Source organism: Halichoeres trimaculatus, unplaced genomic scaffold, assembly GCF_033239565.1.
Source record: "Halichoeres trimaculatus isolate MK-OKI-2021-1 unplaced genomic scaffold, fHalTri1.1 fHalTri1_scaffold_9, whole genome shotgun sequence".
NCBI classification, from domain to species: domain Eukaryota; kingdom Metazoa; phylum Chordata; class Actinopteri; order Labriformes; family Labridae; genus Halichoeres; species Halichoeres trimaculatus.
In genome coordinates this window covers 37,897,501-37,919,510 of record NW_027437188.1, presented here as the reverse complement: position 1 = coordinate 37,919,510, position 22,010 = coordinate 37,897,501, and the positions used below count along the sequence as shown (strand labels likewise).

General features: G+C 51.1%; 1 protein-coding gene across 3 annotated transcripts in view; it reads left to right on the top strand.

Moving 5' to 3' along the window:
• The first annotated feature begins 2,028 nt into the window (after window positions 1-2,028).
• LOC141797431 (serine/threonine-protein kinase PAK 1-like) overlaps window positions 2,029-22,010 on the top strand; it is a 53,556-nt gene continuing 33,574 nt past the window's right edge. The window contains exons 1-2 of one of the 3 annotated variants that reach the window (XM_074678766.1): window positions 2,029-2,196; window positions 15,399-15,461. The gene's annotated coding sequence lies outside the window, so the exon portion shown is untranslated. The remainder of the gene's footprint in view (window positions 2,197-15,398; window positions 15,462-22,010) is intronic. The other 2 variants (XM_074678763.1, XM_074678765.1) reach the window with 2 other exon arrangements.

The window sequence follows — 22,010 nt, the reverse complement described above, 5'->3', positions numbered from 1 at the left end:
AAACCGTTATTTTTTCAGGGTGTAGCCATGGCTGACCATGACCACAGCGGCCACGTCTCCTGTTCTGGTCGGGAAACTGCTGTTTCACTCCTTCACTCCTCGACGCCTCTCAGCAGGTGCCACGAAATATCCCTCATTTTTAAAATCCCAAACTTCACAGGTCTGTCAGTGTCAGTGATCAAACATGAACCACATGTTTATCGTCTTTACGCTGGCTATAAAAATTATCTGTTTACCATCAGGAGAGGCAGCAGCAGGGTTTCAGGTCATTTGGTTCAGTTTAATACAGAGCAAAGAAAGTGATCAGCTGACGACGGTAAAGTTCACTCCTCACTGCACGTGTGCGACTGTTTCTGAAACACAGCGGTTTCTACAGTGATCACATTGATGTGTTTGATTTAAAGGGCTTGGATTTTTCCTCAACTGGTCCACAGAGGTCAGGAAAAATCACATCGGACAGGACGAACAATAAATTACACCAACAAAAGTCTTCATGCCTGAGTGTCAGTGTTTCTCTGTAGGCCGATGGTCAAAGGCTCACAGAGAAAAACTGTTTTATTTGTTTGGGTTTTGACTTTGCTGTTTTAAACTGCATGAGTTGAGAGGGAGATGAAGGTTTTGGTAAATGTACCAGCAAGAAGTTAAACCTACTGTGACCCTGCTGTGGATGAGTCTGTTTACACTGAGTGAGACCCCTGAGGACAGAGGGAGTCCATCGTTAACTTTTGCTCAGTGTCAGGGACATTTCCTGCCCGGTCCAGTGACGTGCGCCTCTCCTCTATCTGTCTGTTTGTGGCAGTTTCTCAGTCGGTTGTGTCGACCTGTAATGATTAAAGAACTTTGAATTATTTTTATCGCAGACATATGCAATAAATTCACCTTCTGCCTGCTTCATGACAGCACAACACTGCACATTTTGTAAAATGATCTTTTCACATTTTAGTTCAGTTTAAAACCAAACTCCTGCTCAGTTAACAGGCCATACAGGAAGTGGATTTTTATGACTCAGCGTGGTTAGGGCACATTAAGCTCAAAGGTTATTTTTTACTTCAAGTGAAGTCGAAACATTTTTCAACCATCAGTCAAACTGAACCTGCTTTAATTAGGGTCAGTCATTGATTAAGTTCATTTGTGTCCAGTAAAGATGAAATAAAGTGATTTTTGGGAACATGGCTGACATTAAAGTTATATTAGAGTTGACTTCTTTTCTTAGGCTCAAACTGTGTCGTGTCGCAGATGCTCAGGCCACAGCGACACTGAACTGCTGTATCATCTGTCACCACTAGGTGTCCCTGTCTCACCATTCTTCACTGGGTTTGATGATGAACCTGTTCCTGAGCAGCTGCTGTGGAGTAACTGTCTTATTTTCATGGCTGAAGGAAACAGCGGATTCAGATTCAGTTATTTCATTTTCCTGACCAGTAAAAGCTGAAGAGAGGCTTTCTCTGAATCTGTGCCGGCCCGTGGAACACGTTCTGTTTCTGCTCCTTGAAGAGGTTTTCCCACACGCAGACTTGCCCCTGAACGCACCGATATTAGCCATGGTTGGAGGAGAGGTGGAATTCTCCAGAGTGTCCCTGAACGCACCGATATTAGCCATGGTTGGAGGAGAGGTGGAATTCTCCAGAGTGTCCCTGAACGCACCGATATTAGCCATGGTTGGAGGAGAGGTGGAATTCTCCAGAGTGTCCCTGAACGCACCGTTATTAGCCATGGTTGGAGGAGAGGTGGAATTCTTCAGTGTCCCTGAACGCACCGTTATTAGCCATGGTTGGAGGAGAGGTGGAATTCTCCAGAGTGTCCCTGAACGCACCGATATTAGCCATGGTTGGAGGAGAGGTGGAATTCTCCAGAGTGTCCCTGAACGCACCGCCACTTGCCGTCTCCTCACGAGCCGCGCCCCGCCCCGCAGCTCGAGCAGACTCCCTGATCAGCCAATGAGCGGTGAGTTCAGCGGAAAGCAGCCAATGGCGTGTGAGCAGAGCAGTGTGAGGGGCGGGCGTGTCTGTGCAGCAGGCTCCTCCGTGCGCTGCTAACAATAGCCTGGGATCGGAGAGTTTACTGTGAAGAAGCACCGAGGCAGGAGCCAGCCGAGCCCAGGGGGAGCTGACTGTACCGAAGACCTGAGACGGTGAGTCCCGGTGTCAGAGACCTCCAGCCAACGCTCCGGGATCGAGCTTTCCTACCGACCAACCGGTGAGTGATCGTCCCAGTGTGTCCCTCATCCCGCTGCCAGCAGGCATGCTGCATTGTGAGTCTGTGCCTGTGAACAGGAAGGGGTTAATGGTTACTGTAGGCTGGAGCACACTATTATCCCCTCATTCCTCTTCCACATCCACGGATCATCGCTCCCACGGACCCCACAGGCCCTGCAGCCCGCGCACAGCGGACCTGGAGCGGCCGCGGTGGGTTTGACAGCCGGGGTGGAGGCTGGATGGAGGCTGGGTGGAGGTGCTGGGTGGAGGTGCTGATTATTATTTTATCACTCCGGTTCCTCCCTGCTCCCCAGCCGGCTGGGTGTGAGGGAGTTGTTGCTGGTGAACTGGTGACAGGATCAGAAATGAATGAATGAGTGAATGAATGAGTGGATGAAGGAAATCCTGTTAATTTTCACCTTTTCTCTCTGAAATCAGTTTGATCCGAATCATCAGAAAGTTCATTAAACATCTAAAACAGTTTCCCCTTCTTCAATTATCCCATCAAACATTGATCTGCTGTAATAAATCCCTTTAATCCAGCCATAATCCTCAGTTTGCACAGATTACATCATATCTCATTAATTAGTGCTGTAATAATCCGTATGAACTCAGCCGGCCTGTCTGCAGCTCTCTCCTCTCTGAGCAGATCATCATCACCTGCTCCGTGTTTTAGCTCCTGTAAACTTTCTGCTCTGTAATCTGCCTGAAGAGCTCAGAGGCTCCTGTTTCCACACGGCTCAGCAGAAACCGCTGCACGCCTCCTGGTCCTGGAGAAACACGGCCTGAGAAACGTGTCCGTGGATCCTGGAGAAACGTGTCTGTGGATCCTGGAGAAACGTGTCTGTGGATCCTGGAGAAACGTGTCCGTGGATCCTGGAGAAACGTGTCTGTGGATCCTGGAGAAACGTGTCTGTGGATCCTGGAGAAACGTGTCCGTGGATCCTGGAGAAACGTGTCTGTGGATCCTGGAGAAACGTGTCCGTGGATCCTGGAGAAACGTGTCTGTGGATCCTGGAGAAACGTGTCTGTGGATCCTGGAGGGGTTCAGTGGAAATCTGCTGTGTCTCACTGATTGCAGATCAACAAACTTTCACTCTTCACTCTTTCTGAGCTCCAGGAGTCGGTTTCCTCCTTGTCCCTCTGAGTCCAGACTGAGGACTCTCTCCCGGGCTGGCCTGGGCTGGACTGGGCTGGACTGGGTTGGACTGGGTTGGACTGGGCTGGACTGGGCTGGACTGGGCTGGACTGGGCTGGACTGGACTGGACTGGGCTGACGTTGCCCTTTGCTCCCAGTTACAAACTCTCCCTCCTCCTGCTGGACCAGTTCCTGGATAAGGGAAGGCTGTAATTTGTAAAAGCTGATTAAAAGTTTGGGCGGTTCAGAGATTTCGTGAATGAAACGCTTTAAAATCTTTCGTCTCATTTTCCTGCTGTTGTTTTTCGACCTGGTTCCTGTTTGTGGAGGTGTAGAGAGGGTTTTATCCTTCAGCCTGTCCACTAACTGAGACTTTCATGGACACGTCACTGAGTTTGTCTCTAACAGGAAACAGGAGGTTCCCAGTCTGAAAACTTCTGGTTAGCGTAACGTTGGACTGAGCTGGTTTGGTTATCTGAGGTTTTCTGACTTTAAAACTGTTAGAGGAAAAGTTTCTCTGACTCAGGGAGCTGTGAGCTTTATCATCAGTTACAGTGACAAAGTTTGATGCCATAGTCGTTACTCTGGATATAATCTGGTGCTCATATTTACTTAGTTAGTTTAGTTTGATAGCTCTGTACCCGGTGACTGGGGCTGGGACGATGTGCTGTTCCTGTGATTCGACTCTGTGACGATTTTTGGGGTTTGTTGATTTGATTCATAAAGCGATTCTTTGATATTTACAGTTATTGCGATCATTAGTTTGCTTTTTAACACCAGACCACGTGAACAAGTTACATGATGATGTCTACAGACTAAATCAGGAGACATATTTTCACATAAAACGCTCATCACACGAGTCATAGAGAAACATTTCGCCCCCTGCTGGAGAAAAATGGGAACTGTTTCTAATCCAGTTTCTAAACAAAGACTGAAATGAAGAAATTTAATTCAGGAAAAAAGAAAATCGATTTTATGACAAAGATTCCTGATTTTGTTGTTGTCAAACAAACATCACACAGGACAAGACTGGTAAAGGTAAAGGAGGTATCACTTTGTCAACAGGGGGCGCTAACAGTGACACAAACAGGAAGTCACTGACAGGAGCTTTAAAACCAGGAGCAAATGAAACGATGTTCACAGCTTGATTCAGTTACTTTTACTTCTCTGATTCTCACCTCCTCATGATTATCACTGATTATCACTGATTATCACTGATTATCACTGATTATCACTGATTATCACTGAAAAACAGCGTCAAACTGGAGGAACACGCAGATATTTCCCTTAAGTTTTAGTGTCTCTGAAAGTGTTTGCAAATCTGAAATCTTTCCCGTGCCATCCGACTCCTGAACAGCTGACGAGAGAGAAGCCGTCAGAGACTTCTTCATGATGTCTGCACATGTTACGTCAGTTTTTCTCCAACCTTCAGAGTTTTTAAACTCAGAAAAGATGCAGAGCCTAACTTACCTCTTTACAAAGGTCAGGAGTGGATGAAGCTGGAGCTGATGGAGCTGATTGAGCTGATGGTTGGTGGAGATGATGGTTGGTGGAGATGATGGTTTGTGGAGCTGATGGAGTTGATGGTTGTTGGAGATGATGGTTTGTGGAGCTGATGGAGATGATGGTTGTTGGAGATGATGGTTTGTGGAGCTGATGGAGATGATGGTTGTTGGAGATGATGGTTTGTGGAGCTGATGGAGATGATGGTTGTTGGAGTTGATGGTTGGTGCAGATGATGGTTGGTGGAGCTGATGGAGATGATGGTTGGTGGAGCTGATGGAGCTGATGGTTGATTGAGCTGATGGTTGGTGGAGCTGATGGAGCTGATGGTTGGTGGAGTTGATTGTTGGTGGAGCTGCCCTCAGGCTGTCACACCAACCACAGGAGGCAACGGACAGATTAATGACAGCAAACTACAAGGGCGACAACCCTCATGGGGACTGGTGACCGGGACTGGTGACCAGGACTGGTGACAGGGACTGGTGACGGGGACTGGTGACGGGGACTGGTGACAGGGACTGGTGACCAGGACTGGTGACAGGGACTGGTGACGGGGACTGGTGACGGGGACTGGTGACAGGGACTGGTGACAGGGACTGGTGACAGGGACTGGTGACGGGGACTGGTGACGGGGACCGGTGTCAGGGACTGGTGACAGGGACTGGTGACCGGGAATGGTGACGGGGACCGGTGTCAGGGACTGGTGACAGGGACTGGTGACCGGGACTGGTGACAGGGACTGGTGTTGGGGACTGGTGACAGGGACTGGTGTTGGGGACTGGTGACAGGGACTGGTGTTGGGGACTGGTGACAGGGACTGGTGTTGGGGACTGGTGACAGGGACTGGTGTTGGGGACTGGTGTTGGGGACTGGTGACGGGGACTGGTGATGGGGACTGGTGACCGGGACTGGTGACAGGGACTGGTGACCGGGACTGGTGACAGGGACTGGTGACAGGGACTGGTGTCAGGGACTGGTGACGGGGACCGGTGTCAGGGACTGGTGACAGGGACTGGTGACCGGGACTGGTGACGGGGACTGGTGTTGGGGACTGGTGACGGGGACTGGTGACGGGGACTGGTGATGGGGACTGGTTATGGGGACTGGTGATGGGGACTGGTGACGGGGACTGGTGACCGGGACTGGTGATGGGGACTGGTGATGGGGACTGGTGACGGGGACTGGTGACGGGGACTGGTGATGGGGACTGGTTATGGGGACTGGTGACCGGGACTGGTGACAGGGACTGCTGATGGGGACTGCTGATGGGGACTGCTGATGGGGACTGGTGATGGGGACTGGTGATGGGGACTGGTTATGGGGACTGGTGACAGGGACTGCTGATGGGGACTGCTGATGGGGACTGGTGATGGGGACTGGTGATGGGGACTGGTTATGGGGACTGGTGACGGGGACTGGTGACGGGGACTGCTGATGGGGACTGGTGATGGGGACTGGTTATGGGGACTGGTGATGGGGACTGGTGACGGGGACTGGTGACGGGGACTGCTGATGGGGACTGGTTATGGGGACTGGTTACAGGGACTGGTGACGTGGATTGGCACAGACCTGGTCTCAGGTCACATCTGGTCTGAGAAATGAAAGAACCCGACAGAGCATCGATGTTTCTGAACTCCTGAGGAAACAAACGGACTTCCTGGTTCGTCTGAGCTGAGTTGAAGCTGTGAACTAGTTTATGGCCAAAGGGCGCAGCGGTTACCATGGATACCGGGGCGTGGCTTAAAGGGTGTTTTATGGCCCCCATAAGAAGCAGGAGGCCACCCAGTCGACACCTCGACACCTCCACAGCATGAAGGAGCGAGAGGCCGGGAGGAGGCGTTAATGACCCATTTGGCTCCCGTGGCTTTGGGAAAGACTACTTCAGGAGAACAGAGTGTGTGTGTGTGAGTGTGTGTGTGTGTGTGTGTTTTCCTTTGCTCTGCTGCTGCTGTCTCACCTGTTATCGTCGTTATTTTTAACCCCTGACTCACTTTGTTTGGGCTCTGGGAGGAATTAGACCAGATGACCTGCAATACAAGCTATTTACTGCCAGGAGCAAGCCACACACACACACACACACACACACACACACACACACACACACACACACACACACACACACACACACATACACACACACTCACACACACACACACACACACACTCACACACACACACACACACACACTCACACACACACACACACACATGGTCTCACAGGAAGACAAAGCTCTTTGCTCTCAGGTTTCCCTCTCTGTGTTAAACTGAGGCAGAGTAAATCCCTCGTGTCCATCTCTGAAGTTTCTTTATTTATTGGTTCATGATTTTCAGGACGTGCTGAAGAAAAGCATCATGATGTTATTTAAAAGGTTTGAGTTCATTAGATTTTAAACCAGCAGCTGCTTTTTATAGCAAAATGCTAATTAATCCCTGACAGACAGCAGGGGGGGTGAGACCAGCTCAGAGCGTTAACACAGAACCTTAAAGGTCTGTCTGCACGACGACACGCAGCGCAGGGATGGTGCTGCAGCGCGTTTGCAGCGTGTTTGCAGCGTGTTTGCAGCGTGTTTGCAGCGTGTTTGCAGCATGTTTGCAGCGTGTTTGCAGCGTGTTTGCAGCATTATTGCAGCGTGTTTGCAACGTGTTTGCAGTGTGTTTGCAGTGTGTTTGCAGCGTGTTTGCAGCGTGTTTGCAGTGTGTTTGCAGTGTGTTTGCAGCGTGTTTGCAGCATGTTTGCAGCATGTTTGCAGCGTGTTTGCAGTGTGTTTGCAGCGTGTTTGCAGCATGTTTGCAGCATGTTTGCAGCATGTTTGGAGCGTGTTTGCAGCATGTTTGCAGTGTGTTTGTTGACTGAATGTGCTCTCATTCGTCAGCTCACCTCAGCTGAGTCTTCAGTCCGGCTCGTACCAGGACCTCAGACAGCTGGAGTCCCAGACCCAGGAGTTCCTGGATCCCCACCCTGATGATGATCCTCTCCTGGTTCATGTTGGGCTGTAAAACCTCAGACCTGTTGGCTCCTGGTCTGGCTCCTGGTCTGGCTCCTGGTCTGGCTCCTGGTCTGGCTCCTGGTCTGGGTCCTGGTCTGGCTCCTGGTTGTTGTGTCTGTTTGTTGTTGTAGATAAAAACCGCCTGGTTGGACACGCTGTGTTTTATTTTGAAAGGTCACTGGATGTTGTTGGGTGGTTTCAGTGCATCACTTCCTGTCCTGCTGGATCTGTTTTTAGGAAACTGACGAGTCGTTTCTCTGGTGGTAAAAAAAGGAGGCTTGGTCAGAGTTTTTGACTTCGGGGAGTTTGTTTAGCTCGTCACTGTCACGTCTTTGGAAAAATGGGTCAACAAACATTTTTCACTTGTTTTCCGTAAATGAAATCAACACCGATGACCATCCTGGGGTCTACCATGAAACGTTTCGATCTCACAGGGACAAAGAAAAATGTTAATATCGTCTCCAAAGAGTGTTTTGCAGGCTGCCCAGGTTTCATCTGTGCAGGGAAAAACTGACAGTGAATCCTGCTAAATCCTACACAGCGCCTCCTGTCTTTGGAAAAAAAAATCATAGTGACACATTTTTTAAGCTGTGAGACTTTGGCATCCCAACGTCTGGAATGACTCACAGGAGGTGATGAGATGATGAATGACAGCGTCTCGTTCTCTGGGGCTGACAGACGGACAGGTGCTGTTTATTCTCTCTGAGAGGAGCGAAGGAGAGATTTACCCACAAAAGAAAGAATAAAAAAAGAATAAAAAGCTTCAGCTTTTCACCAAACTGTGGTGAGGAGGGAGCAGAGTCTGCATCGCCTCAGGAAACCTCAGGAAACCTCAGGAGACGGAGACGAGGCCTCGCTCCAGGTTCCTGACGATGGAGGCTTTTCATGAAGCTGGATGAAGATCGCTACAGCCTGCTCCAACCAACCTGATCTGGTTCTGTGATGGACTGTGATGGATCTGGGGCTTTGGCAGGATCAGGATTTCAGCTCAGGATAAAAATAAAAACATAAACTCTTCCTGACTCTGACTCTGCGCCTGATTGGCCCGTTGGCCCGGGCTCTGACACCTGATTGGTTGATTGACCTAACGAGAACAAACCTGTTTAATGACAGCCATGATGACAAGAAGGAGGACGGCAGAGCGGTGTGTGTGTGTGTGTGTGTGTGTGTGTGTGTGTGTGTGTGTGTGTGTGTGTGTGTGTGTGTGTGTGTGTGTGTGTGTGTGTGTGTGTGTGTTTTACCAAAAGGTGTGGTTGGTCCAAATGAGTGGGTGGTTCCTCCACCATATGTCTGCATACTTTTAACACACACACACACACACACACACACACACACACACACACACACACACACACACACACACACACACAGTGAGTGTGTTTGATGGTGATTTAAATCCGTCTCCACGGTGATCAGTGCAGCATCATTTCTCTGCGTCTCTCTCTGATGTAGGAGCTTCTCCTCCTGCTCCTCCTGCTCCTCCTGCTCCTCCTGCTCCTCCTGCTCCTCCTACTCCTCCTGCTCCTCCTGCTCCGTGCTGACCTGCGGTCGTCAGATTCTCTAACATCATGGTATGATTTGTGCAGAGCTGTCGGTGACTAACGCTCTCACAGATGGAAACCTGGGACATGTTTCCTCTGTCTGCGTCTGTCTCTGTGAGTTCCTCCCTCTGCTCCTCCTTCATCCCTCCTCCTCTCCTCCTTCATCCCTCCTCCTCTCCTCCAGCCTGCCTGACGTAAGCGCTGAAGCAAACGGTAACTGTGTTATCTATAAATATCTCTGGTTTCTCTCTGTCAGACTCAGGACGTCTCTGTGTCGCTCGTCCTTCCAGAGACTAGTCGTGTTTTTATTCCTGCTGTTTCTGCAGGAGCCGTCGCTCCTTCTCTGGTCTAAAGCAGGAGGTTCCTTCATGTTCTGATTAAATCGTTTCACTGACGCAGAGTTCGATGATTTCTGGTTATTCTTCTGGATTTTTCTGGATTTACACAGAGAGGATGGTGGAAAGAGCAGAGTCTCCCTCCAGAAGTCCAAAAACAAACCATCACATCCATCAGTCACTCTGCACTGCCCTGAGTGTGTGTGTGAGTGTGTGTGTGTGTGTGTGTGTGTGTGTGTGTGTGTGTGTGTGTGTGTGTGTGTGCCTCAGCTGTCTGTAGCTGTCTGCATAGAGGCTGAAGTCCGGCCCCTGAACCTGATCCTGACTCGGATGAGGCTGAGTCCAGTTCAGGATTTCCAACATGGACAGATGGACATGAAACAGATGTGTGATGTCACTGGTCCATCCCTCCACCTGTCAGTGTGTGACCTGTGAGGAGTTTACGGAGGGTTAACACAGACTGACAGTCTGAGCGAGGTCTCCTGATCAGCTGCTGCAGAGACCATCAGGGACCAGACGTTTCTCCAGTTTTTAACGTGTGTGTGTCAGACTGTGGCTGCTGAGACAGCCTCTGTTTACCTCTCCAACAGAAAACACTCTGTGTGTGTGTGTGTGTGTGTGTGTGTGTGTGTGTGTGTGTGTGTGTGTGTGTGTGTGTGTGTGTGTGTGTGTGTGTGTGTGTGTGTGTGTGTGAGTGTGAGTGAGTGTGTGTGAGTGTTTGTTTGACTCTTAAACGGGTTCAGGGTCAGATTTTTGTTGGAAACTCTTCTTCATGTGGACGGGACGTGATCAGCGCTGGGAGGTCCACAGACTCTGATAAACCGGGTCAGGGGTTTTCACCAGGAGCAGAAACATGTGATCAGAGACGTCACTTTACTTTAGTCCAGGCGTCTGTGAATCAGTGGGATCCAAACACAGAGACTTGGTTTTCCTGAGACCCCTTTCTGTGGGAGGGACCTGAGTCCAGCAGCAGGAGGTGAACCACAGGAGGCAGCAAAGTTTAACACGCCACGGGAAGGTTTCCTGGAGAAACACAGGTCCAGAAACTGAGCTGGTCACACGTCCCCCCTCACGTCCCCCCTCACGTCCCCCCTCACGTCCCCCCATCATGACCCCCCTCACGTTCCCCCTCATCTCCCCATCATGACCCCCCTCACGTCCCCCCTCATGACCCCCCTCACATCCCTTCTCACGTCCCCCATCATGACCCCCCTCACATCCCCCCTCACATCCCTTCTCACGTCCCCCATCATGACCCCCCTCATGACCCCCCTCACATCCCTTCTCACGTCCCCCATCATGACCCCCCTCACGTCCCCCCTCACGTCCCCCCATCATGACCCCCTCACGTCCCCCCTCACGTCCCCCCTCACGTCCCCCATCATGACCCCCCTCACGTCCCCCCTCACATCCCCCCTCTGGTCCCCCCTCACGTCCCCCCTCACGTCCCCCCTCACGTCCCCCCATCATGACCCCCTCACGTCCCCCCTCACGTCCCCCCTCACGTCCCCCATCATGACCCCCCTCACGTCCCCCCATCATGACCCCCCTCACGTCCCCCCTCAAGTCCCCCCTCACGTCCCCCCTCATGTTCCCCCATCATGACCCCCCTCACGTCCCCCCATCATGACCCCCCTCACGTCCCCCCTCACGTCCCCCCTCACGTCCCCCCATCATGACCCCCCTCACGTCCCCCCTCACGTCCCCCCTCACGTCCCCCCTCACGTCCCCCCTCATGACCCCCCTCACGTCCCCCCTCATGTCCCCCCATCATGACCCCCCTCACGTCCCCCCTCACGTCCCCCCATCATGACCCCCCTCATGTCCCCCCATCATGACCCCCCTCACGTCCCCCCTCACGTCCCCCCATCATGACCCCCCTCACATCCCCCCTCACGTCCCCCCTCACGTCCCCCCATCATGACCCCCCTCACGTCCCCCCTCATGTCCCCCCATCATGACCCCCCTCACGTCCCCCCTCACGTCCCCCCTCACGTCCCCCATCATGACCCCCCTCATGAGCCCCCTCACGTCCCCCCTCACGTCCCCCCTCACGTCCCCCCTCACGTCCCCCCATCATGACCCCCCTCACGTCCCCCCTCACGTCCCCCCTCACGTCCCCCCTCACGTCCCCCCATCATGACCCCCCTCACGTCCCCCCTCACGTCCCCCCTCACGTCCCCCATCATGACCCCCCTCATGAGCCCCCTCACGTCCCCCCTCACGTCCCCCCTCACGTCCCCCCTCACGTCCCCCCATCATGACCCCCCTCACGTCCCCCCTCACGTCCCCCCTCACATCCCCCCTCACGTCCCCCCTCACGTCCCCCCTCACGTCCCCCCTCACGTCCCCCCTCACGTCACATCACGCCTCTCTGAGACTGAAACGGTCTGTCAGACATTTGTCTCCTCCTCTCTGTCTCCTCCTCTCTGTCTCCTCCTCTCTGTTTCCTCCTCTCTGTCTCCTCCTCTCTGTTTCCTCCTCTCTGTCTCCTCCTCTCGGTTTCCTCCTCTGTGTCTCCTCCTCTGTGTCTCCTCCTGTCTGTCTCCTCCTCTGTGTCTCCTCCTGTCTGTCTCCTCCTCTCTGTTTCCTCCTCTCTGTCTCCTCCTCTGTGTCTCCTCCTGTCTGTCTCCTCCTCTCTGTTTCCTCCTCTCTGTCTCCTCCTCTGTGTCTCCTCCTCTCTGTCTCCTCCTCTCTGTCTCCTCCTCTGTGTCTCCTCCTCTCTGTCTCCTCCTCTCTGTCTCCTCCTCCTGTCTCCTCCTCTGTGTCCCCTCCTCTCTGTCTCCTCCTCTCTGTCTCCTCCTCTCTGTCTCCTCCTGTCTGTCTCCTCCTCTCTGTTTCCTCCTCTCTGTCTCCTCCTCTGTGTCTCCTCCTGTCTGTCTCCTCCTCTGTGTCTCCTCCTCTGTGTCTCCTCCTCTCTGTCTCCTCCTCTCTGTTTCCTCCTCTCTGTCTCCTCCTCTGTGTCTCCTCCTCTCTGTCTCCTCCTCTCTGTCTCCTCCTCTGTGTCTCCTCCTCTCTGTCTCCTCCTCTCTGTCTCCTCCTCTGTGTCTCCTCCTGTCTGTCTCCTTCTCTCTGTTTCCTCCTCTCTGTCTCCTCCTCTCTGTTTACTCCTCTGTGTCTCCTCCTCTCTGTCTCCTCCACTCTGTCTCCTCCTCTCTGTCTCCTCCTCTCTGTTTCCTCCTCTGTGTCTCCTCCTCTCTGTCTCCTCCTCTCTGTCTCCTCCTCTGTGTCTCCTCCTGTCTGTCTCCTCCTCTGTGTCTCCTCCTGTCTGTCTCCTCCTCTCTGTTTCCTCCTCTCTGTCTCCTCCTCTGTGTCTCCTCCTCTCTGTCTCCTCCACTCTGTCTCCTCCTCTCTGTCTCCTCCTCTCTGTCTCCTCCTCTGTGTCTCCTCCTGTCTGTCTCCTCCTCTGTGTCTCCTCCTGTCTGTCTCCTCCTCTCTGTTTCCTCCTCTCTGTTTCCTCCTCTCTGTCTCCTCCTCTGTGTCTCCTCCTCTGTGTCTCCTCCTCTCTGTCTCCTCCTCTCTGTTTCCTCCTCTGTGTCTCCTCCTCTCTGTCTCCTCCTCTCTGTCTCCTCCTCTGTGTCTCCTCCTCTCTCAGCTCCATCCCAGAGCTTGTCTCATCCATGCTGCCGTCTCCTTGGGGAGGTGTTGGAGCTGTGTTTTCACCTCCCTCCTGAGAGAGAGAGAGAGGAGAACAACGCCTCCTCGCCCTCGCCAACACGCTCCTAGCTTTAAAAAGCGCAGTGGAGCGCGGCGGCTCGCCCTCTGCGTGCACTCGGTGTCTGCCTCGGTGTTACGTCACGGGGAAAACAGAAAGAGGGTCGGTCTTTGTTCAGTCCTGAGGAGGAAAAATCCTTTTTTTCCAAAGGTGTTTCCCAGAAACAGGAATCAACAGCTCATCTGACTAACCGTCACCAGAAACTGAGAGTTTGTTCTTCCAGGAAATCAAACTGTGATCTGTTTCTGCTCATGATGGATGTTATTCAGGTTTAAACTCAGCTCCACACTTTGAATGAAGTTTGTTATTCAACAGTTTGTCCCTCATGCTGTGGTGGAGTCTGGACATATTTAAAGAGGGGGTCTTCTGCTCTCCCTCATTGTAAACATGAGTTTAAAGAGACGATGCTGCATGTTCAGACTGAGCGCGTGCAGAGTTTCAAACCTCTGCATGTTCACCTGTTGGAGAAATCCCTGAATCTGTCCCTGAACTCATCACAACCCTGCTCTGAAAACTATCAACCCAAACCACCAAGGTACCTGCAGCTCACCTGTACCTGCAGCTCACCTGTACCTGCAGCTCACCTGTACCTGCAGCTCACCTGAACCTGCAGCTCACCTGTACCTGCAGCTTAAGGTGTAGATCTGCGATTAGTAGAAGCTGAATCTGAGTGAAGCGTCCGTCTGTGGAGCAGCTGGCAGCGTCAGTCTGAGCTAACAACACCTTAGCAACACCTTAATACACCATAAGCTCATTTACATAACCTCCTTTAAACACACACACACACACACACACACACACACACACACACACACACACACACACACACACACACACACACACACACACACACACACACAGCTGTGTATAACATCAGCATTAATTACAGTTCATTTAAACCTTAACAAGCCTGAACGTAGAGAAACATGAGCCTGACCTTCTGACCTCTGTGTGTGTGTGTGTGTGTGTGTGTGTGTGTGTGTGTGTGTGTGTGTGTGTGTGTGTGTGTGTGTGTGTGTGTGTGTTTTCTCACAGTAAATTGTGAGTGTGTGAACAGCTGCTTGGCCGTCACTCTCTCCTCGTGTGTGTCCTCTCTCACACTTTGTCGTCTGAACCCCCGATTACACCAACATGCTACACACACACACACACACACACACACACACACACACACACACACAGACTGTTTGTGGATGACCCATCTGCTGCTTTTCTCTGTTTGTGTTTCTGTCAGACACGTTTAGTAAGCTTCTCTCTGATTGGCTGATGAATGTCTGAATAAAAAGAAGAAGAAGAGGAGGAAAAGGAGGAAGACTGTTGGCCTGAGTACTCGAGTACTCGAGTACTCACTGTTGGCCCCATTATCCGAGTAACATTAATTAATTCCTGTGTGAGCGCTGCTGTTGGCGACAGAAACGTGTGTGACCCAGACTCTCGTCTTGGCCTGACTGAAGATACGAAAATAATTTACAGGATACAAACGTTTGACGTTTCAGCCACAGCTTCGGCTCAGTCGAGCCGGAAACGCTGAAGTTAGCGTGTGGTGACAGATGCGTGGCGTTAAACTTGCGCGCTGTGGGATGACTGGTTTGATGATTGACCTCATGGAATTGGAGCACAAAATGGCGGAGACAGAAAACAGGCAGCCTCTCATCACGTCAGCTGTTAGCCCTGTTAGTGTCATCATTGTCAGGAGAAGATTAGCCAAAATGCTAACTGGAGACATGCTCCCTTTAAGTCTTGTGGAAGGTGGCGCTTTCAGAGAGCAGGTGGCGTTTGTCCAGCTGGAGTACAAGCCGCCGCCACGGCGAACAAGATCTGTGAGAGCGGGACGGATGTGAAGTGATTAGCTACAGTCTGGGAGCTCCATGTTTGTGTTTAAAATAAGATAAAAATCATCATCCAGTTTCTGAGTATTGATCACGGAGATGTTCAGAGACTGGCTGTGATGCGTTCACTGACTCTGCTCTGTTTGTGTGTGCAGGCTGCAGCTGAAGCGGTCTCTTCGTCGTCAGCGTGAGGAGCGACTCGGACTAAACACCAACAGGTGAGCTGTGCTGGTTTAACACCCTCTGAAGCCCAACCTGCTCTGATAGGTGTGGGTTGGAGTGTTTTTGGTCTGTGCCTTGCTCAGGGGCACTGTGGAGTCTGTGGCAGTGACTCTCTGAGGTGGAAATGGTCTGATTTGGCAAACACAGAATTATCCTGAACCAGAAACCATGAACAGCACCTTAAAAAATGGAGCTACACCTTAGTTAAACATGGATTTCAGACCTCTCCTTTTTCTGCAGCTGTAATTACACACACACACACACACACACACACACACACACTCTCAGTGCTTTTCTCTGGTATTTCATGCTGCTGTTCAGATCCTGACTCTCAGGGAAAAGGTCAGCAGCTCTGCAGTTTATGGCGTTGTCGGTGGGAGTGTGTCGTTGGAGCATTGGCGTGTTGGCGTGTTGGCGTGTTGGCGTGTTGGCGTGTTGGCGTGTTGGCGTGTTGGTGTGTTGGCGTTTTGGCGTGCAGACAGCCCATGTTGCTTCCTGTGAGTCTCATCCAGACTCTGTTTCACAGGATCAGCTTTCCTTCCAGATATTTGCGTCATCACTGCAGCAGTGTCCGGATCATGAGCTAATTAACAGATCGCTGTGGTCGGGCTCTGTCCTGATCATCCCGACCCGGTCCATGATCAGCTGATAGGAACAGACCTGACTCTGACACGTGTGTGTGTGTGTGCTCTTTTTTTTCCACACAGCCGTCACTTTATGTCCCTCCTCCCACCCTGTAGCTTCAGAGATATCAGGATGTTTTCCTCAGAGCCAAAGGTCAGATGTGTATTTCTGCTGCAGAGAGCTGCTGCATAGAGCTGCTGCAGACGCTGGTCGTTACATCATGAAGTTTCTGCTGCAGAGAGCTGCTGCAGAGAGCTGCTGCAGAGAGCTGCTGCAGACGCTGGTCGTTAGATCATGAAGTTTCTTCTGCATAGAGCTGCTGCATAGAGCTGCTGCAGAGAGCTGCTGCAGATACTGGTTATTAGATCATGAAGTTTCTGCTGCATAGAGCTGCTGCAGACGCTGGTCGTTAGATCATGAAGTTTCTGCTGCATAGAGCTGCTGCAGAGAGCTGCTGCATAGAGCTGCTGCAGAGAGCTGCTGCAGAGAGCTGCTGCAGACGCTGGTCATTAGATCATGAAGACGTGTTCCTGTCGTGGCTCTCTGAGTAAAACCAGAGCGTGTTCGTTATGTAAGTCGACTGAAACGTGTTTCTGCTCCTCTGGCTCCCACCATGCGCTGCAGGCTCCATTATTTATGTGGTTACCATGGTAACAGGGCTGGGCTGGGTTGGAGTCTGACAGCTGGTAGATCAGGGATGTGCATGGACCCCACCCCCACCCCTCCTCGCCCTGGCAGCAGCACACCTGTGTTTCTGTGTGTGTGTGTGTGTTTCTGTGTGTGTGTTTCTGTGTGTGTGTGTGTGTGTGTGTGTGTGAGTGTGTGTTTGTGTGTGTGTGTGTGTGTGTGTGTGTGTGTGTGTGTGTGTGTGTGTGTGTGTGTGTGTGTGGTGATTTTCCCTCATTATTATAAATCTTTGTGGACTCGTGCTGAATTTATTTATTTTTCAGTTTAAACCAACGCGTGTGTGAACGTCAAACATGGAGAAACCTGAAGTCTTGGTTTGGACGAAGTCTTCAGGTTGTGTTTTGCTGATACGTGGCCACAGTAACACCTCACATATGTCACATTAACATGATGATATTTCCTGATAGCATGTGATCTGACGTGTTGTGTTCAGTTGGACGTGAAAGGAAAAGTTATTTTTGTCGTTATGATGTGATCAGTTTTTAACGACATGACTCAGAAATCATGGTCTGAGTTTCTTCAGGTCTCCTTAAAGAGACAGAGGTCACAGGGTTGTGCTCTGTGCCTGAGAGGCCATACCTGCCTTCACACAACAGTCCGACAGGTTAGTGTCAGTGAAACTCCACCAGATCCTCATGTGGTCCGTCTCCAGGCCAGCGTGATCTGGATCTGTTCCAGATGGAGCCATCCTGAGTCCTCCAGACCAGGTTTACAGGTTTTATATTTTCCCAGGATGCTTCAGCACAGATCAACCAGCCCAGACTGAGCCTGAAGGCCTGGGGTCAAAGGGTCAAAGGTTCAGGGGTCATAAGGACAACATGCTGGTCTAAGAAATCCACTGAGGTTTTCCTGGAGGTGTGTTTTCTTTAAACCCTGGTGTGTGAAACATCCCATGATTCATGGGTCTGATTGTGTTTACAGCAGAGTGTGTGTGTGTGTGTGTGTGTGTGTGTGTGTGTGTGTGTGTGTGTGTGTGTGTGTGTGTGTGTGTGTGTGTGTGTGTGTGTATGTGTGTGTGTATGTGTGTGTGTGTGTATGTGTGTGTGTGTGTGTGTGTGTGTGTGTGTGTGTGTGTGTAATACCTCTGAGCAGGTGTATCACTGCTTTCTAGTGTGTGTAATTTGAAGCAGATGGATACTGGGTGTGTGTGTTTCCGTCTTCAGGGCTGGGCCGGGATAAATGCTGCCTTTCAGGAATCACGTTACACACACACACACACACACACACACACACACACACACACACACACACACACACACACACACACACATACACACACACACACACACACACACACACACACACACACACACAGTCACCCACACACACACACACACACACACACACACACACACACACACACACACACACACACACACACACACACACACACACACACACAGATGATGTGGATCACCGTGAAGAGAAGCTGAGGTGGTGACAGAGACGAGCTGACTGTCCATCAGTGTGTTGGTGTTTGAGAGCGTCGTCATGAACCTGCTCTGTGTGTGTGTGTGTGTGTGTGTGTGTGTGTGTGTGTGTGTGTGTGTGTGTGTGTGTGTGTGTGTTTGTATGTGTGTGTGTCTGTAAGCTGGTCAGGTTGTGTGGTCGTGGTTTAGCTTGTCGTGCTGTTAGCTTAGCGCTGTATCTTAGCGCTGACCCGGGAACCGTTGTAAGGATCACAGAGAAACCTGATCCAGGTCTTTCTTCACTGAGCTCTGCTGTGTTGGGTCCTCCTCAGGCTCTGGAGCTGAGACTCTGAAGCTAACGCTCTGAGCTCTGCTCTTTAAGTCGACTTGAGGTGTGAACTTTAAGCTTCTTTCCAAACAATGGCCGCCTGTCCCCCAGCTGGACCAAAGTGACCCGGTTCAGAAAAGAGCTGGACTCATAAACTCCTGTGTTACCTTTGACTTCCCCCTCTCATAGGTTCAGCTCTCATGCTTTTATTTTGAAAGGACTCAGAGAGTCTCCAGCTCCTTCTCTCCTTCCCTTATTTCTTTCATCCCTCTGCTGATGGTCCGGCTCTTCCTCCTCCTCTTCCTCCTCCTCTTCCTCTTTAATGTGTCCCGTAAAGCGATCAGGGCTCAGCAGCCAATCAGTCACAGACACTGAGTCAACACCGACCAATGACAGCAGCTGATTCAGACCTTTAATCTGAGTCAGCAGGAGCAGGAGAAGCAGGAGCAGGAGCAGGAGCAGGAGCAGGAGGAGCAGGAGCAGGAGCAGGAGTAGGAGCAGGAGCAGGAGAAGCAGGAGCAGGAGCAGGAGCAGGAGCAGGAGGAGCAGGAGCAGGAGCAGGAGTAGGAGGAGTTTGAGGAGCAGGAGCAGGAGGAGCAGGACTGGATGTGTGAATCACTGAGCTCTCCTGTTTTTGTTGTTTTCACTGAATCATGTGTTTTTTTATCCTCCTGAGGGAAGACGAGCGTTTCACTGACGACACAGGAAGTTCGTCCACTGACGGTTTATCTGAGGAGGAGAGACGACGCTCTGACAGCTTTATCAACTATTAATTAACAGTTTAAATCATCAATGACAGAAATCAGCTGATCATCAATGACAGAAATCAGCTGATCATCAATGACAGAAATCAGCTGATCATTAATGACAGAAATCAGCTGATCATTAATGACAGAAATCAGCTGATCATCAATGACAGAAATCAGCTGATCATCAATGACAGAAATCAGCTGATCATTAATGACAGAAATCAGCTGATCATTAATGACAGAAATCAGCTGATTACAAAAACAGAAATTAGCTGATCATTAATGACAGAAATCAGCTGATCATTAATGACAGAAATCAGCTGATCATTAATGACAGAAATCAGCTGATTATAAAACAGAAATCAGCTGATCATTAATGACAGAAATCAGCTGATTATAAAACAGAAATCAGCTGATCATCAATGACAGAAATCAGCTGATCATCAGGATGAGATCAGCTGATTGAACCCTGAACTGGATCAAACAGCTGATTCAAAAACCAGGAGTGGAATGGTTCACCTTGAAGGTGAAACAACGCAGGAGTGTGTGTGTGTGTGTGTGTGTGTGTGTGTGTGTGTGTGTGTGTGTGTGTGTGTGTGTGTGTGTGTGTGTGTGTGTGTGTGTGTGTGTGTGTGTGTCTGTGTGTGTGTGTCTGTGTCTGTGTCTGTGTGTGTCTGTGTCTGTGTCTGTGTCTGTGTGTGTGTGTGTCTGTGTCTGTGTCTGTGTGTGTGTGTGTGTGTGTGTGTGTGTGTGTGAGTGTGTCTGGTGGGGGGGATTGAAGGGCACAACAGAGAGGAACATCAGGTCTCCCAGTGGGGGGTCTGAGAGTCAGCCTGTAGTCCATGTCTGTATCGATTAGAGTGCTGTGATTGTGTGTGTGTGTGTGTGTGTGTGTGTGTGTGTGTGTGTGTGTGTGTGTGTGTAGCTCTTATAGGATTATGTTTTTTAAGTCTTGTTGTTGTTTAACAGAAAGCCTCAGGAGTTGTTGGTGTTTATTTTTTAGTTGTTTATCTTGATCTTTGGACACACAGACACATACACACACACACACACACACACACACACACACACACACACACACACACACACACACACACACACACACACACACACACACACACGTACACATACACAGTCTGGTCCTCAGTTTTAAAGTGAACACATTCACTCAGACTCTCTGGGACTTTGGTATCTGATCTGGATCTGATCCAGACCTGGATCTGGACTCTGTGTTCCCCTCTGAGCAGCATGGGGTGTGTATGAAGAGTTTTATCAGGAGCTTTTTTTGAGTGGTTCAGTTTTTCGTGAAAGAGAGAATTCCTCTGAGATCTGGGTGTTTGGAGCTGAACAGAGAGCGTGACTTGTTGCAGGCGTGTGGTGTTGCATGCGTGTGGTGTTGCAGGCGTGTGGTGTTGCAGGCGTGTGGTGTTGCAGGCGTGACATGTTTCAGGCGTGTGGTGTTGCAGGCATGTGGTGTTGCAGCCCTGTGGTTTTGCAGGCGTGTGGTGTTGCAGGCCTGACGTGTTGCAGGCCTGACGTGTTGCAGGCGTGTGGTGTTGCAGGCGTGACATGTTTCAGGCGTGTGCTGTTGCAGGTGTGTTGTGTTGCAGGTGTGTTGTGTTGCAGGCGTGACATGTTGCAAGCAGACATGTTGCAGGCGTGTGGTGTTGCAGGCCTGACGTGTTGCATGCGTGATGTGTTGCAGGCGTGATGTGTTGCAGGCGTGAAGTGTTGCAGGCCTGACGTGTTGCAGGCGTGATGTGTTGCAGGCGTGATGTGTTGCAGGCGTGATGTGTTGCAGGCGTGTGGTGTTGCAGGAGTGTGGTGTTGCAGGAGTGTGGTGTTGCAGGCGTGTGGTGTTGCAGGCCTGACGTGTTGCAGGCCTGTGGTGTTGCAGGCGTGTGGTGTTGCAGGCCTGATGTGTTGCAGGCCTGTGGTGTTGCAGGCGTGTGGTGTTGCAGGCGTGTGGTGTTGCAGGCCTGACGTGTTGCAGGCGTGTGGTGTTGCAGGCGTGTGGTGTTGCAGGCGTGTGGTGTTGCAGGAGTGTGGTGTTGCAGGCCTGACGTGTTGTAGGCCTGACGTGTTGCAGGTGTGTGGTGTTGCAGGCGTGTGGTGTTGCAGGCGTGTGGTGTTGCAGGCATGTGTGAGGTTGGAGGCCTGACATGTTGCATGCGTGTGGTGTTGCAGGCCTGACGTGTTGCAGGTCTGACATGTTTCAGGCGTGTCTCCTCAGATGGTTTCTGGTTGATCAGACGTAGAGGACGAGGAAACAGACGTGAGCTGGAGTCAGCTCCTGATTTATGATGGATTTAAAGAGACACGCTCCAAATAACCCGACACTACATGAAGGATGAGGCCTGAGAGTTTTATTTTCAGAGGGGACCAGTTAAAGAGGGGGTACCTGCTGCTGACCCTCACTTTAAACATGGATATGAAGAAAGAACGCTGACGCAGACTGAGCGTGTGCAGAGCTTCAAACCTCTTCATGTGTCGTAGAAATCCCTGAATCTGTCTGTGAACAGATCTACATGAGTCCTGCTGAGACGCTGAGGCCACGAGGCCATGGCATGAGGATCTGGTCCAGAGCTCTGCCCACAGCTGGCCAATCAGAGGGAGGGGGGTTTGTGGAGGGTAGCCTTAAAGAGACAGCAGCTGAATTAAAGGCTGAAGGAAAGTTTTCTGATGAGGGACAGGATGAAGAGTAAAAAGCACAGCGCCTGTTTTTAAGGATGAGGCTGAGACAAAGTT